This window comes from Eublepharis macularius, chromosome 2, assembly GCF_028583425.1.
Source record: "Eublepharis macularius isolate TG4126 chromosome 2, MPM_Emac_v1.0, whole genome shotgun sequence".
NCBI lineage: Eukaryota > Metazoa > Chordata > Lepidosauria > Squamata > Eublepharidae > Eublepharis > Eublepharis macularius.
The window spans coordinates 78,767,001-78,784,717 of record NC_072791.1 but is presented as its reverse complement, the minus strand read 5'-3'; the positions used below and the strand labels follow the sequence as shown (position 1 = coordinate 78,784,717).

The 17,717-nt window shown below is 38.6% G+C and overlaps 1 long non-coding RNA gene across 1 annotated transcript; it reads left to right on the top strand.

Annotated features, from left to right (window-relative positions):
• The first annotated feature begins 4,657 nt into the window (after window positions 1–4,657).
• LOC129324977 (uncharacterized) lies at window positions 4,658–11,384 on the top strand. The gene is made up of 3 exons (XR_008596570.1): window positions 4,658–4,920; window positions 10,468–10,496; window positions 10,587–11,384. It is a non-coding gene; the product is annotated as an uncharacterized LOC129324977 (long non-coding RNA).
• Window positions 11,385–17,717: the final 6,333 nt, after the last annotated feature.

Below are 17,717 nucleotides of genomic sequence, written 5' to 3'. Positions count from 1 at the left end.
AATATATCCTCAAGTGGAGCTTTTTGTAAGGCAATGGAAACAGAGATACTAGAACAAGCAACAACACATAAATCACGCAGGCAGTTAAGTTAGTACCAGTCATAACTTCACTAGTTCATTAGGAAAGACACTGATACAGGAAATAAGAATATAAAACAAGGTTTATCTTTGGCCAGCAATAATTACATCAGCAGGTGGGAAAAGGAAGGAGACAAGACTAGCACCGCCACCCCCTTGCATGGTAAAGCACTTCCTTAACCACTCAGCCAGTTGGACACAAAGACAAAGGACACATCAAAGTTACTTGGAATATTCTGTTGGCCATAGACCTAAAACTAGCCATATATATACACCAGAGTAAGAAATGCTGTAGAGTAAGGCATAACTTTTTAGAACAGGTTTAACATGTTTGGAAGGAGTCCTGCATAAAAGCACAAGCAAGATTTTGTCCTATCAAATACAGTCACGGGGGATGGGCTGCTCATTCTAAATGGCTGACCTGCATTCCATTTCTTTTGATTCACACCTACCCATCTCATCATTATTCCCCTGTATTCATAAATTTAATTACCACTGCCTGCAGCAAATCATCCCAGCAGCCACTGTCTTTCATCTCCTATCTCATGTAGTCTGCGTGGTTTATTACATAAGCATTGATAGCGGAGAATGTGAACTATAAGAAGCATGCCATTCCTTGTTACTCGAGTACAACTGCCCAGACAGGAGGACATTCTCATCCCCTTTTCATTGAAGGTCCCACTATAAAGATAGTTGAAGTTATTGCTGAGCAGCAGGACTCATCCCTATCTGTCAAGCTGTGCTGTAAAAAATCCTAATTTTTATTGAACAGCATCAGGAAAGAAGTTCTGAATGTGAGTCAGATTAGAGAGTTATCAGTTTTCCTGTTCTAGCAAAGTCCACATGCCTTTGAAAGCTGCACTGACAAGCAGCAGAATAGGAGGCTGAGAGTTCTGTACCACTGCCCAGGTTCCTTTTAACTTACAAGCGCCTGTACAGCTGCATGCAATGGTGTAGGAACCAGGCTAGAGACAGAGAACTGGCAATTTTGAAACAGCAGCTAGATGCACAAACATCACTACAGCTGTTGTGCATGTAGTAAGCTCAGCTTTGGTCCACACTGCACTTTGATCGGGCTCCATCTTTGCCTCTACCTTGTTGGAGAGCTGCCTGCTAGAAAAATGGTAAGACACACAGACAATGGAACTCTGTGCAGTGGAACTCTATCTGCATGTTTTTTGCACTGCTCCATGGAGACTGATCTTGTGTGAGACAACACAGCACGTGAGTTTTTGGCCAGGAGACACAATGGTTGGAATTAAGTAACTGGTACTTACTTATGCAATAGTAGGAAAGAAGTAGGATTTCTTTTCCGCTGTCACTGCTGTCTCATAGGTCTTCCAGTGAGCTCTGTAGCACACTTTGTCAGATTTCGATATAGTTTTCCACTGAACCATATCAGTAGTTTCCAGGAGCCTCTAATTCCAGGCTCACATTGCAGCCTCAACAAAGCTGTCAACTGGGATCTTAAAATTCAATAGGGCATTCCAAAAGCCAGTTGGGTCCATAAATCTCCACAGGTGAACCATTTTACCCAACCTGTGCAAAGCATTAGTGCCACAATCATCCATGCCTTGGTGAGACAATGGTTGGACCTTCAATACCCAAGCCAGACCTTCCCCCAAATCATAGAATCATAGAGTTGGAAGGGGCCATACAGACCATCTAGTCCAACCCCCTGCCCAGTGCAGGATATAATCAGAACCATCCATTGTTTAGAGTCCTGAGTCCTGTTGAAATAATTGGGACTTAAGTGCAGAGTTAGCCACTCAAGTCCTATTAAGCGCTCCTAAATTTCTCTGGGTTGTGGCCAATATGTCTGGGATAAGGATGTAGATCAAACAAAGGGCAAAAATTAAGGAAGCTTACAGGATTTGTCAAGGATCTGTGAGAATAGGGCAGTCTGGTGGTTAATAATTAGCTGAGTCTAGTTACTCGAACAATGCAATTCTAAGCAGTTTCACCCTTTTAAGTCCATTGAAGTCAATGAGCCTAGAAGGAAGTAACTCCATTTACAATTGCACTGTACATATTTGATTCCATACTTGGAGCATCCTATATAACAACAGTTAACATTATCCTCTGTTGGCCTTTATAGTTAATCTGTTGGACATCCCTACCTGTACTTGGATTGGCACAATTCAAGTGTGTCTAAATTGAGGAAAATCACTTTGTTTTATACTCATTGTATATCACTTGAATCAGTTCTCTGGCTATCTCTTAAGTGCTTATTTTACAAGCTGAAGAATCCTTCTAACCTTTTAAGCTTCTCATATGTTCCTTATCACATTTGTTCTTTTTTTCTATCCCCTTCACTCTATATTTCTTTGAGACATAGCAACCAGATCTGTAAATTACAAATTTTCTTCACAAAATATTGAAGGTTTCAATGTACAACATATCTATAAGAACAATCTTAATTCTCAAAACACAACAGGAACAAAAGATAAAAATACAAAACTCAGATGCCAATATTCTTGTTTTGTCTTGCAGATTTTTAAATTGCAGTTTGATCCCTTTTATTATTTCAGTTCCACAGGGCATGGAGACAACAGCTCTTCCCTGTGGTTTGCCTAATCCTCCAAGAATTTGTCTGCAGCATCTGGTACTCACAGGTACAGTATCTCTGAACATGGAAGAACTGTTTAGCCACCATAGACTTAAATCCTCTGTGATTTTGCCTAATTCTTGTTAAAGTAGATATCTAAACTGGTGGCCATCACCAGTGAACTCTGTGAGTTAATTATGCATTGTGTCAAGATGTACTCCAGACCATAATTTTTGAAAACTACACAGACCTACACACTTTATCATGTATAAATATTGTAATTTTTCTGTATAAACAAGTTTCCAAGTCATTTTGTACATTGAAAAGAACAGAACTATGATCCTTAACCACCTTTCATCTCTCTCTAGTCTATACCTGCTTTTAACAAGTATGTAGTCCATTCCTTTTCATGCTATAGCAACTCAATTTTTGGAAGGTCATTTTATGTAGGATTGTGTCTAAGGACCTTTGAGCATTTGTGTGTTATATTGATTAGATCTTCCCTTAACGACGTGCTTATTGGGAAAAAAATCCAAGATTTGTTAGTCATGGTCTTTTTTCTTTTTGTAAAGACCATGTTGACATTTCTCTAATATAATGTTTATCTATGTATCTAGTTAACTTGTCCTTGACTTTGGCTGCTGGTTGCCTGGTACTGAAGGCAGTGGCCTCACAATCACTGGCATTAATTAAGGTATTTTCTTTTCACCAGTAGTGTGGTAAATGGCTGTGTTTAGATAACCACTCAGTTTTGGCTCATAAATTTTAATTCATGTGTTCCTTTGAGAACTCTTGGATTAATAACATTTAACTATAAGAATTTATTACAGTTTCAGCTATCAGTTTGATCTAAAGCTTTTCTACAGCCATTTAGTTTGTGGTAATTCTTCAAATTCTTCACCCCAGGAAGAAAATTCAGCAATAGGTACCATTGCAATACCCCCTTTTGTGAAGAAGGAATCTCAAGGTATGTAAGGTGTGCTGAGGAAACAGAGAAGCAATCAAGAAAGTCCCTCCCAGAAGTTTCAAGAAGCCGGGGAATGACAGCAACTGATCCAATATAGTCACCTGGCAGCTTGCATACTAAGCCCTAATATCAGGTCCTCTCTGGCCATATATACCAGCATTCATATGTATTTTAGGTATCTCTGATCACTTCTTCTAGTATATTTATATTGAATGTATGGTAGTTGAATTGTCTTTATGTGACACGTATGGTGAAAAGTCATTTGGCAATGCTTTTTTGGTGGTGGTGCTTCACCTTTGGAATGTCCTCCCCCTTGAGGCAAGCTTGGCACCTGACTTATTCTCTTTTAGGTGCCAGGCCAAAACATTTTCTGTTTACCCAGGCTTTTAACTAAGGAATTCCATCTTTTTAGCTGTTCCAGCCTACAGATTATTTCGTCAGCATTATTTTAAATAGCTGTGTTTTGAATGCTTTTATACTATGGATTTCTCTTATTGGATGTTTGTATTGGTAATGTTTTTTGTTCATGTTGATTTTACTGATTTTGGTTTTATTTGTTCTTATTTTTATTGTTTTAATGCTTTGACTGTGAGACACTTAGAGGAGGACTGGAGAGATGGCATACAAATTTTCTAAATTAATCAAATTTGCATGGCAGTCCATTTGCATATAGCTCCCTGGCTTCTAAGTTTTTAACCATATACTTTCATGCATCAGCCTTCTGATCCTTCCATCTTGACATTCAGTGGTAATTTCCTTGCTGCAGGTTATATGGAGGTTGCTTTGGAACAGTTGCAGTATGTTGCATGCATTTTAAAGATTTGCACAAACAACCTGGATATATTTGAAAAAGAGAATAGTAAAAAGCAAAAAAAAGAAGAGGAGAAATTGGGATTTCTTAAAATTACTCTATGCACATTAAATAGTATGGGTTTAATACAGCATATTTAGGACAGTGATTTTTAGATTCTAAACATCTAGGGCTCTGTGCATACATCTGCTGCATTTTTAAATATGTAGATTGTCTGATGTCAGTGAAGATGCTGTATCATTTTTGCTTTGTTCCATACAAAGCATATCAATGTGCCTGGTAAGTAATAAATATGGTCTCAAGTCACACAGTTTAAATTTGTATTTGATCGCCCTTACCAAACTTTGGGACTGATAATTAATGAACAATATTTTTATACTGTACTGTCATTAATGTTTAGTGAAGATTTGAAAATTCTAGACTAATTTTGTTTTATCTTGTTTTTTTATGTCTCAGTTTTGTGACTGGAGCTGGGTTGGCCAGTTCTCATCTGTGTGAGTTGTTCCAGACACTTAAGTACGTAAATTACAAAGTTAAAATGCAAAACTGAAATAATATCAAAACTAAATCTAAAGTTATGTTTTGGGAACTTGAAAATTATTCTCTGCTTCTCTTCTTGAACCCCCCTTTATAATCAGTTCTTAAGTTGGCTTTAAATGTCATTGTTCCACTTATTTGTTTTCTTTCATTGATTCTCTTTTTGACCTTTCTGCCTCATTTGCTTCTCATCTTATCTACTCAGGCCTTAGATAATACTCTAAAACCTTCTGGCCTTTTCATTTTGTCCAGACAATGCTTCAGCCATTCTTGAAGGTGTCCCCAACGCTTTTTCAACCTACAAGGAATGAGTGGGGATGCAATTTTTCTTTATTTATACTAAATATATATTTTAAGGAGCGAGCAACCACTGATATTTTTAATGGGTAGGAATCATGCAACTGCTACTTTTGGTGTTGCCATAATCCATACTTATCAAATGGCATTTTAGAGGGGATAAAACAGTACTTTGACCCATTTTGGGGGTGCTTAAAAGAAAGGACCTCACAGTTCTTAACACCCTTCCCAGTATTCTCAGTTTTGCTGACTCTATGATCTTGCATTATTCCACCCACACCAGTGTTTTTATTTGAAGATATCACAGAAACATAACACAATTTGGAACATTGTTAATTTTTTAAGACTCTGCTCCACATATTGAAAACATGGTTATGTATATCCTTCTAAGATTCTGACTATAGCCCAGGAGGATTCAGCAGCTCTCACATTTGCTTTTTTCTTTCTCACAGTCCATATGGAAACATCCACATGGACACATCTGGATTCAACATAGTGCTGTGTTACCAAGAATATTCAGCACACTGGAATGAGGGATGACAAGTACAAGCCTTCCTGGGTTGCCCCCCAGGATGAGCTAAGACTTGGCTGTCAGTTACATTTCCTGTGCCAGGATTTCTAAGCAATATTTATTTTGACCAGGCATTTTAAACCTTTTTGTCTGGCATGAGATAGTCTGCCAGAAATGACTGTTTTTCTTCTCTGCATCATTAGCAAGAAAGCATTCCAGCCATGAAGGGTTACTCATTTGGTACTTAAGTACTTTTAAAGATGTTTCCTTTTCCTTGCTAAGAGATAATTTGAACAAAAACTGTCAAGAGACTTTCCTTCAGTTCCTCAAAAAACAAAAACAAACCCATCCTTTATTTGCCACAGCTTGATTCAAAGTGACTTGCTCAGTGGCCACCTCAGTATTTGTCAAAAAATATAGCACTGTTAAGTTCTGCTGGATAGGGTGCTGCTGCTTCCTCATATTCTGGGCACACCACAGTATTTTGAACTGTATGTGAAGGTATATGACAATAAAAGTCTGGTCTAATTTTGAGGATGAATGGATGGACAAATAGATAGATATGAGAGTCACTGTGTTGTAGTGGTTAGAGTGTCGAGAACCAGGTTTGAAGCCCTTCTCTGCCATGAAAACTTGTTGAATGACTTTGGACAAGTCACACATAGTCTAACCTACCTCACAGGGTTGTTGTGGGAATAAAATTGAAGATAATAGAATTGTATAAACTACCTTGGGTCATCCCAGGGTAAAAGGAAGGGTATAGATAAAGTAAAGTAATACAATTAGCTCTATAGTAACTGTAAAAAATACATTGCGTGAGTGGAGATCACCAGCAATTTTCAGATGTTTCTTACTAAGACTTAAGTTCGTTTTCAATATAGCTTGCAGGTATGTGGTGCCCGCCTCAGTATGAATTTTCTATACTTCCTTCCGCCTTCAACATTTACCTTGGAAAAGATGGTGCATTATCATAAAATTAAACATAACACTGCATTTATGATCTGTCCAGATCTTTAGAGAATCATAGTAATTCAGAGTGAGTGTAAGCATGTTTACTCAGAAGTAAGTCACACTGAGTTCATTTAGACTTACTCCCAGGTAAGTCTGCAAACTTAGAACTGGAAAGAATTCCATTATATGTCATGTTAAATAGCCTATATGTGTTTCATTATTTTTTCAGCTCTGTATTGTTTTTAAATTTCTGCAGCCTATATGTAATCCTCCTTGAGTCTCAGTCAGAAAGGTGGACTATAAGTAATGTAAAATAAATAAATAAAATGTCATCTTGTCAACTGCTTAGCTGTGAGTCAAAATACTGTTGTGTTCCGAACTTACCACTACAGAAGCCTACCTGTTAAATCCTTTAAAGCTAGGGTTGCCAGCTGGCCTGGATAAATATTTCATTTGATAGAGGCATAATATGTGAAAACAGGTGTTTAGTGCTTTCCACGGCATGGAGGTAAATAATATCACCTGGTAAATAACATCCCTTTAAGTCTCTGTTATTGTGTGAGCAGTCAGCCCGGCCTCTTCCATTTAGGAGCCACTTATTATATAAAAATCATAAGCCCTTTGAATCTAATACGCCTTAATTTGCATTAGAGAGCCAGCTGGCTGAGCAATGTGTTGCCTGATCCCACCCAGGAGAATGAGTGATGCATGGAATGTGTATACAAAGCTGAATGATTGGGCATGATTGGCTCCTGCCTCCCCACACTGCGGAATATGCTACCTCAACAATAAAGGTGCTCATGAGTCTCACCCTAAACATTGCAAACTCCCCTCTTCCCATTGATTAAATCCTATCCTCTGATTGAGGGCTATCAATCAGCTCTGATAAGTTTGTAAACCCTTCCTGGGAACATCTAATTAAGACTCTAAATTCATTAGCCAAGCTCCAGAAACATTTAATTAACTGCAGTTTCTTTGTGAGGCACCAGGAGTAACCAATCTGAGTTCTTTGTCACACCCCGGTAGCACCAATCAAAGGTAATCAAACCTTTGTTATTCCCAGGAGGTGACCTTTAAGGTCTTTGTCCTAGCGGCTGAGGAGCTGCCCAGCCTCAGGGCTTGATTTGCCCTATAAGAATCCAGGCTTTGCTCCCCTCAAACTGTGCACGCTTCCCTGGATCTGAGCACTGGACTCTGAGAGTCTCCTTCTCTGAGCCTCTCCTGGTCAAGAATGCTGGCCATTTGAAGCCCTCTTTCCCCATGGACTACTCTGCTCTCCAGATAGGTAATTATTGCCCCCAAATCCCTCAGATCTATTCCAATTTCACCACTGCTTTCTTAGGAACCTTGTGGACTTGTACATTACCTCTTGTATGTGTGAGTTATCCCCTTTAAATAAAAATTACTCTTTGTTTTTGAAGAACCCATCTTGTCAGTTTTCTTGGGGAGGGGACCCTGTAAAAATTGGTGGAGTATCCCACTCTGTTACCCCTCTTGCATAGCCTTCTCTTTGCCGCTAATTTCCCCCTCAGCTCACAAGGAGACCCATTCTGGTAACAACTTGGAGGCCATTTTTCTCCAACCCATCTGGTAAGGCTATCTTCAAAGGCAAGCTTTGATGAGGTTTGGAATTAAAGTACTAAATATTAGGTATGTGGTGGGTAGGTGGTTTTTGTATGACATAAAATCCTATGAGGGTATGCAAGTAAGAAGGGGAGTGGAATATAGGGGCTGTCTAGCCCAAACATCTTGAATGCCTTGGAGCAGAGATGGAATACTTGAGAGGAAGTTTTGTTGAGTTTGTTTATGGGGATCACACTGCAATTGGCAACCATAATTATTTTCCCTCGAGTTTTATGTGAGGAAGGGACTAACATAAAGAGTCTTGCAGCTTTCTTGACCAGTCTTTAAGCCATTGTATGTTGTTTCATGTTCCAGAGATCAGTTCATATGTATTTATTTACTTGATTTTTACCCCACCTTTTCTCCCTAATGAGGACCCAAAGCAGCTTGCATCTTTCTTCTCACCTCTATTTTATCCTCACGACAACCCTGTGAAGTAGATTAGGCTGAGAGTGTGTGACTGGCCCAAGATCACTCAGGAAATTTTCATGGTGAAGTGGGAATTTGGTCTCCCAGATCCTAGTCTGATACTCTAACCACTACACAATACTGGCTGTTTGAGGGAGTGTGAGATATGAGATAGTTACTTGAAACTCTTGCTGCTTAGTTCCCTGTCTGTAGCTAGCTGCTGCTATCACACACAAAATGAAACATTTCCCACATTACTGCATATTTTTTGTTGTATAAGGAAGTAATCAAAACACATAGTCCTGTGTATAATTGCAGCAGTGTGGTGGGGATCACACATGATAAGCTGATAAAGAGCAAAGAGTCAGTATACACAGTAATCCTAAGTGACTCTTATAAACTTGATTGTGGTCTATATTGTGTTTCCCACCCATGAACTCATATTACAGGTCAATTTATTATCACAAACCTTCTGAAAGAGAATTTAGTAATGGTAAATTGACTTGAAATCTCTGCTCAATATGAAACTTTCAGCTTGTCATTTCCGAAGAAGCAAAACATCCATACAGAATTCTACATCCCTCTTCCTGATATGCCAGATATGCCGAAAAAGCTGTGTTTATTCATGCAATGTGAAATAAGGTACAAGACCTAAATCTGAGTTCAAGGGTCAGTCCAGTTTTGCATTTGTTGCAATTCACCATAGAGAACTCACTGTCAGGGGCAGTCTTAGAGTCTCTCTACATGAGACCTCTTACACAAGGATACTCAGGTGTAGGGAGACGGGAAGCTCAGCCAGGGAGATGAAGAGGAAATTAACAAATCCTCTACCTCTGTGTAGAGAGGTGGAACTGACAGAGCCTTTCACTCTTTGAACTACGCTTCCTGGCTAACATTGCATCTCCCTACACTTCAGCATCCTCGTGTAAGGTGTCTCATGTACAGAGACTCTTAGCCAACAGGCAACAGGGGCAACAGCTCAGGGCCCCATATTCAGGAGGGGGGAACTACCCACAGCCTTTCTGACAGATGGTGGAAAAGAAGAAGAGAACAGGCTCCCACACTTTTTTAGTTTAGTGTATTTGATATTTAACTCACTCTCCCCGCAAGCAGGCTCAGGGTGGGGTACAACAATCATTAAGTACATCATAAAATACAATTTTAAAAACAATCATTTGCAGAATCAATCAAGATGATCACTTACACATTCCTGCCCCCCAATATACAGAGAGGGAGGAAAAACGGACAGATGAGATGCTACCGGATATATATGTGGGGCAATTCGCTACAACTAAATAGCACCATGCTTTACAGGAAACTGGTGGGAGGCTCAATGATGTCCTAATGCCGGCCTCAACCATACTAGTAAAAGAAGTGGAAACCCACAATTCGGGAAAATGAACAAAGTTATGCCAAATTATACAAAACTTGTTTATATTTAAATAGAATATAAAGTGAACAACTGCTCAATAAAATAGAAAAGAGTCCTGTAGCACCTTTAAGACTAACCAACTTTACTGTAGCATAAGCTTTCGAGAATCACAGTTCTTTGTCAGATGCAGTGCTCAATAAATATACGATTATAACAATAAATATTTTAGGCAAAATGAATATAAGCAATATCCCAATTCAATTATATATCTCTCTATAAATCTGCTCAAAAATGGGCAATGGCCGGAAAGTTCATGTAAATGAGTCCAACAACATCTTCTGCAGTGTTTTCTGTTTTCTTATAGGTATGTGGATCCAAGGTGTTACAGAGAAGGTATGTATAACTTTCACGGGTAAGTAAAAGACAGGTTGAGGACTACCGTCTTGAAGATTCTCAGTTGTTTATATTTTGTTCTCCATGTAGGTGGATCCAGAAAAGTCAAGACAGAAACCTGTGTAGAACCTGACAAGCGGCTGGCTAAATTACCCTTGTTTCATATGGAATCATTTCATCAGGGGTTTTATCAACAGTTCCACCAAAGATTGGCAGACACACTTGCATACTCCTGTGTGTTGCCCATTTTTTTAAAAACCTTTTGTTAGAAGAGTGTGCTTTTTTTTTTTTTTTGGTAAATGTAACCGGATGTATGCAGGGTTCAGGGGAACCCTGAAAAGAGCCTTAAGCTTATGATCTCCTTAGTAGAGTGAAGCACACAGTGAAGATAACTGTTAAGGGATTTTTTGGAAGGTAAGTCATGTTCTCATCTTTTGGCCTAGTAAGAAGCTAAACGTGAAGTTGGTCCTGGCTGTTACATGCACCCTGATGTTTACTTCTTTTTATTTTCATATTCACTGTGTAATCTAAAGAAGAATGTAATGAAAGGAAGGACATTGGAAAAGAAAGAGGGAGTGTTTGGGGTAATTTGTTCAGAGCAGATTCCAGTAAAGAAACCTTGAAGGCCGTAGCTCTCCCCATAGCATTCTCCCTCGCAGCCTTTACTTTTTTCTCTATTGCCTTCAAAGATAACAAGTGGAGCAAAACCACTGCTAGTTATTGTTTTTGGTTTATATGACCTGTTTTATTTTAAAGCTGATCTGTTACTCATTCATATTAATTGTAAAACTTTAAAATTCCATTGATTTCTGTCTGTTTGTCTGTGCAAGTTCTTTTATTACTATAAACAATCTTGTTTATTTTGTTCAGTCTATGAGAAGGTATAAATGTAAGTCTAAACCCTTTTAGGGGTATGCAGTATTGTCAGATGAGTATATCAGGTTTATCATGAGGACATCTCTCAATAAACTTTTCCTTCATTTAATTAACAAGTGTTGTCTGCCTTTATAAATCTATGACTCGTGTTTGGAGGGGTCTCCAGAATTGCAGTATAGAAAGAAAACTCTCCTCACAATAACATACAAAATTTAAATTACACTGTTTATTCTCTATGTAGTTATAGATCAAAAAAAGGATTGCTTCTGTGGGTTGGCATGTTTACCATCAACAACTCCTGCCCCTTCTCTTTGGAGAACAGCCAAGAACCTGGACTATGTCATCCAGTTCAAGGGAACAGAAGATATTACCATAAACACTCCCAAACAAATCCCTTCAGGAGCTCTATCCTTCATATCTACAGGACTGCCTCTCTCCCTATACTTCACCATGGCAGTTTCGCTCATCTGAACAGGGTCTTCTGCATGTGTCACCCTGCACATGGGCAACATCAACAGCTGTCCATATATTCTCTCTAGTGGCCCACAATATATGGAGATGTGGGATTTTAAGATACCACTTCCAATATTCAACAAACGTGTAAAATGATCAAATATGAGCCACCAATCTCTCCTAAGGGAGACTGGAATCCCTGTGCTAGTTTACTCTCCTAAGTCATTTCAGTTTGCCAACTTCCCTTAGCTTAGGCTCCACCCTAATTTAGCACCTGCTTGCAGGAAAGATGTGCTAATGACATCTTTCCGTTCAAGCTTCTTACTGGCTGTTCTGAATACTACTAAATGCTGCTATCTGAAGAGATGGGGATTAGGACTGGAACTATGACTATTCTGGTAAGACTCAACTACTTTTTCAGTTAGCCTTCATCAAGTACTTCTCTGTGCAGCCTCCATCATCTTAGTATCATTGCCAGAATGCAGGTTTCTCTTTTTTTGAGTCAGTTCTGCTGTCCCCTTCCATTTTCTTCAGCATTTTTTGCCACAAAAAACTCCTACTGAACTACCACTAACTGGGTTGTGTCTGGCCTTTTATTCTTTCTAGCCAGAGCCCTTTAGCCAATTTACGTTTAGCATGTCTCAGGCCACTAGCTCATTAGTTATAAGCCAGTGGGAGTGTGTATACTTCCCTTAATTGACCACTTGTGAACTATTTGGATTTTTATACATGAGAGAGTCATATATGACTACTATGAGCACTGCATTCCTTTAATTACAGTAGCCATAAACACTTCTACTGATTGGCAGGTTGCCAATGGAGATCTAATTCTGAGCATTTCTGGAACTTTAAGAATCCAATTCTTATTCTTAAACATTAGCCTTTCCATATAGAACTGTTGTTAATACGTCTTACATTCACTGGGGAAGCTTTATGCAGCATATTAAGGTTGCTTTTCCACAGGTGCAGAAGATTAGCTACTACTGGGTTAACCTATAAACAAGGGGGAAACTGAGGGAACACAGAGGATAGAACAGAGTCTCATTCAGACTTATTTCCAATTTCCAGAAACTTTACAGCAGTACAGAGCAGTGTGAAGGTATCTAGATAACACCAAGGCCAACAAATTCTGGGGTGGGAATTATAGCCTTTTCACCCTGCTCTGTCATACTCTCAGTTACTGGCAAAATACTCTTAAAAAACCATAATTAAAGTTCTGGTCTCTCAAACCAATTGAGCCTTGACATATATAATAGAGTATGTTTGCTGTACCCATCCTAACCATAGTGATCTAAACTGGGCATGCAACTTTAACTTCACATTTCTCTACAGGAATTCTGGTAAACACATACTGCAACTTCAGTGACTCTTAGTACAGTTAACCACAAACTATTGTTGCAAGCAACTAAATGAACTCCAGCAACATCAAGGAAAATAAAGGAGACAAAGATAATCTTACTAGAAGAGCAATTGGACAGCTAACAAGGACATGAATTTTTGTAAGTAGGAGGATTTCAGAGAAAGCCTGGATAAGTTTATTAGGGATACTTGAAGCGTATCCTGTGCTGAAGCAGATGAATCAAATCCAGGGTCCTTCCCATTAGAGTTGCCAACAAGCCTGGAAAATGATGTCATGTCTCTTTACACTTCAGTTAGAGGATGGACAGTTGAAGCTTTCCATGGCATGGTGGTAAATAATATTACCTGGTAAATAAGATAGCATAAGACTCTGCTAAAGGGACAGAACATTTTCCTCCAGGCTTCTTTGCCACATGCTGCCTAGAACAACTTGAAAAACTGCAATAGTTGAGGGAGAGGCACATAAAGTTATATATAGTCTCTGAATTTACAGAGAAATCAAACGCTGTGAAATAAAGGTGCTTCCACCAGTTTTAAGAAAGTACATGCATGCTGGCCTGTCCATATTGCACAGAGTAGGATCCTAGGAGATAATAGCACATTTGGCACATTAATGCTCTGCATCCTAGCCTGATCAATGTGTATACAGAATTTGAGTTCAAAGCAGGACAGCAAGGACTTCGCCACTAGCCTAGGAATTGTTTATGCCAATCCAGAGAAGCTTGTCCCAGTCTAGAGATATGATAGTTAAGATGGGCACATTTGCAGCTGTGAAACATTTTAAAGAATAGCTGACTATAACTAGGATTGCTTACAGGTAGGAGTCCAGGGGTTCGCCCCCTTGCCCACTGATCTGCTAGCAATCGGTAGGGGGTGGCAAGCCCCCAGAGGTTGCCTGCCACTGTCAGGCACCCTGGTGATGGTGGGGGCACCTTGCACTTATCTTGTGCTGGTGGTATACACTTTTTTTGTGTGCATGCTTTGCATATGCGTGCTCCGGCACTGTACAATGACATCACTTCCAGTATTGATGTCATGCTGGCCACAAGAGTGCTCCTGAGCTTTGTTTTGGCAGAATTTGGCCCCAAGTGGGCTGAATTAGCCCCACACAGAGCTCGAGAGTGCTCCTGTGGCCAGCGTGATGACATCACTACTAGAAGTGACATCATTGCACAGGTGCTAGAGTACACACGAAAAAAGAGAGCACACCACTGGTATGAAGTAAGTGCCAGGTCCCCCATGGTCCCACTGGGAAGGTATTTGGACCTGGCAAACCTACTAACCAGCCTAAGGAAAACATGTGCTGTCCCTTTAACAGAGGCTTAATGTGTAGAAATGGATAGTTGAAGCTTTTCATGGCATAAAGGTATAATCTGGTAAAGAACATTTCATTAAGCCTCTCTTAAAGAGACAGAATGTTCTTTTCCAGGCCTGTTGGCAACCTTACTTGAAGAGCACATACCTCTTCTTCTGACTCACACAATAAACATACTGATGCATTGTGTTAAATTTAATTAACTGACTATAGGAAGCAAATATGAAGTTGTAATATTATGTTTCTCCTTGGGTCTTCTGAATAGGGTTGCCAGCCTCCAGTGGTGGCTAGAAATCTCCCAGAATTACAACTGATCTCCAAGTAACAGAGATCAGTTTCCCTGGAAAACATGGCTGCTTTGGAGGATGGACTCTATGGCATTATACCATTCTGAGGCCCCTCCACTCCCCAAACTCCACCCTCTCCAGGCTCCACCCCCCAAATCTCCAGGAATTTCCCAACCTGGACCTGGCAACCCTACTTCTAAACCTGAGCTTGTATGGAAGCCGGGAACTCAATTCATAGATGTGCAAAGTCCAATTGGGATCAAGACTATGGTTCATGAGGAGAAGAGGCTTCAGCTTCTTCCTTGCACCATTTTCCTTAACTGAAATTGTACCAACCAGGTTCTCTGGAGATGTGGCAGAGAAATTTTCTAAATAAAGAAATATATACATTTGGCTACACAAAGCTTTCCCCAATGGGGCAAAGAATGCTCCGTCAGGGTTGTTGGAGTCAGGAAAATGGGAGGAAACATAAGCACCCTCTCTGCTTATGATGTGGTCCCAATCCAAATCACAGAATTGTAGAATCATAGAATCATTATAATTATGCATTTGATTTTTCCTACCTAAACGCAGAACTTTACATTTATTTCTTTTTTTTAAAAAAAATTTATTGGATGGGTTCACAAACATACACAGAAATCATTAACATTATCTACCCCATATCAATTTCCCCATCCTTCCCCCCCCTTTTCTAGTGACTCCCAGCAGTTTTCCATACCCAACTTAATCCAAAAAGTATATCATATAGATTCTTAAAGTCTATACTGTAAATCTATATTATGCATACTAATCAAACCTCTTTACTCATCTTAACTATCTACACTTACTATATTACTTATCTTAATTGAAAATATAAAAATTATATAAGTATATAATAAGTACTATTAAATATACTAACTAAAAAAGATACATATATATGTGTAACATACTATTCCTTAAATACCTATTACTATAACACTATAACTCCATACTAATCCAATAAAATATACCCCTTTTTGACCTTAAGTAAGTTTCTATCTCCCCTTTAATTCTCCAAAGACCACAGTTTCCCCTTCATGTCCCACTTTTTCTCCACATATTTCTTGAATTTTTCCCAGCTTAATGTATATTCCAATTCTTCTTGTTCTTTCAATTTCCTTGTTAATTTGTCCATTTCTGCCATATTCAAAACTTTCAAAATCCAATCTTCCATAGATGGTATCTCCTGAGTCTTCCACAACTGTGCATAACACATTCTGGCCGCCGTGATCATATAAAACACCATAACTCTGTCCATTTTATCAAAATCTTCTAAGTTCATACATAATAACAACAATTCCTGGGTTTTATTTATATTCCTTGGTAAAATATCTGACATAACTTTTACTATATCCCCCCAGAACTGCTTAGCCTTATCACAAGTCCACCACATATGATAGAATGAACCTTCATGCTGCTTACATTTCCAACATTTATCAGACATCTGGCTATTACCATTGGCCAACTTCTTCGGTGTTAAATACCATCTATACAACATTTTATATACATTTTCACGCACAGTGGTACATGCTGAAATTTTAACTACATTTTTCCACACCTTTTCCCAAGCTTCCATTGAAATTTCCCTATTACAATTTATTGCCCATTTGACCATCTGAACTTTAACAACCTCCTCCTCCGTAAACCATTTCAATAATATCTTATAAATTTTAGAAATTATTTTCTTCCCCCCCTGAAGCAAACAGTTCTCAATCTCAGAATTTTGTAATCTAAAACCATTTTTCCTTTTGTCTTTCTCATATAAGTCTTTTATCTGCATATATTGAAACCATCCATATTGGAATGGCAATTCATCATTGCCTTTAAGCAAATAATTGTTCTGCTTTATCTCAAGAATCTCTTTATATGTCAACCAGTCTTCCCCTGCATATTCTGTTCTTGGATTTACTACTTCCGCAGGGATAATCCACATTGGTATAGACTCTTCCATATATTTCTTATATTTGTTCCATACAGCAAACAAACTTCTTCTTACGTAATGATGTAAAAACATAGAGTCTGCTTTTACTTTGTCATACCATAGATATGCATGCCATCCGAATAGTTTATTGTATCCTTCCAGTGCTAATAACTTCAAATGCTTCAATGACAACCATTCCCTTAACCAGTCCAAACATACCGCATCATGATATAATTTAAAATTTGGTAATTGTAGACCTCCTCTTTCTTTTGCATCATAAAGTACTTTTATTTTAACTCTGGGTTTTTTTCCAGCCCAAACAAAATTTAAAATCATTCTCTGCCACTTTTCAAATTGTTTACTATCCTTAACAACAGGTATTGTCTGTAATAAAAACATCATTCTTGGAAGAACATTCATCTTAATTACTGCAATGCGACCTAACCATGACAAGTTCATTTTGTTCCATCTGATCATATCTTTATCTATTTGTTGCCATAACTTGTCATAATTATTCTTATACAAATCAATATTTTTCGCAGTAACTTCCACTCCCAAGTACTTGACTTTGTTCACTACTTGAACTTCTATTTATTTCAACTGAAATTCATTTTATTTGTTTTAGGCCAGGTTTCTAGCCTGACAAGATCATGCTGTATCCATTCCTGACTCTGTCTTCTACTGTATTTGCTACCCCTTCCAATTTAGTATCATCTGCAAATTTAATAAGCATTCCCTCTATTCGTTCCTTCAAATCATTCATAAAAATGTTGAACAGAACAGGTCCCAGGACCAATCCCTGAGGCACTCTACTTGTCACTGTTCTCCAAGAGGATGAGGAACCATTAACAAACACTCTTTGGGTGTGATCTGTCAACCAATTACAGATCCACCTAACATTAATAGAATCCAAACCACATTTTACCAACTTGTCAGCAAAGATATTATGTGGAATCTTATCAACAGCCTTACTGAAATTGAGATAAACTATG